The following is a 756-nucleotide window of genomic DNA, read 5'->3' as shown; positions in this document are numbered from 1 at the left end:
CTAGGAAAGAAGAAAGCACTGTAAGAGCAAAATTGTTTTAATTCTTTTTCTTAATCAAAATAGTATTAGCTTAACATCGGACTGAAGAGGTAACTTAGCAAGTCAGCAAAGCCTTAGACTGTGTTTTAATAACAATTGGGGTCAATTTAAAAATATAGATCCAACTGCGGGCAGTTTAGATGGATGATAATGTAATGAGAGTAAGAGTCACATTCTTGATCTCTTTGTCCATTTGGGATGGGCTACTATCTACCCAAAGATTTTAAAATTCATATGTGTATGTATTTCTCCTAGGCAAGCTAGCAAGGATGGGATGGAATAGTGTGGTAAAGATTTCAGTTTTGGAATTGGAAGATGAGGTTTTAAGTCCTAGCACTGCTACATACTAGACATATGAATATCTACCTGAGGCTAGGCTCTCATCACCTCAGTCCCTTATTTGCAAAATTGATGAGCAATGCCTGACCTGTCCACCTAACAAAGAAGTTAGAAGGACCAAAGGGTAAACAATACATTGGAAAGCACTATAAAATAATCATCACTACTAAATAATAACAAGTCTTGTGTAATAAAAACCACAAAATAAATTTAATTATTGAGTAATCCAACGGGGGTATTAAGTCTTCCTTTTTTTTTTTAAACCCACTATTCTATTTTTTTTAAAAGAACTTTTTAAAAATTTATTTGAAAGAGCACAAGCAAGGAGAGTAGCAGAGGGAGAGGGAGAAGCAGGCTCCCTGGTATGATGCGGGGCTC

At 35.6% G+C, this 756-nt stretch overlaps 1 protein-coding gene across 9 annotated transcripts in view; it reads right to left on the bottom strand.

Moving 5' to 3' along the window:
- The window catches only part of NLGN1 (neuroligin 1), an 817,938-nt gene that overhangs the window by 6,158 nt on the left and 811,024 nt on the right, over nucleotides 1-756 (bottom strand). The window lies entirely within an intron of this gene.

This window comes from Canis lupus, chromosome 34, assembly GCF_003254725.2.
Source record: "Canis lupus dingo isolate Sandy chromosome 34, ASM325472v2, whole genome shotgun sequence".
Classification (NCBI taxonomy): domain Eukaryota; kingdom Metazoa; phylum Chordata; class Mammalia; order Carnivora; family Canidae; genus Canis; species Canis lupus.
This window is presented reverse-complemented; position numbering and strand designations above follow the sequence as displayed.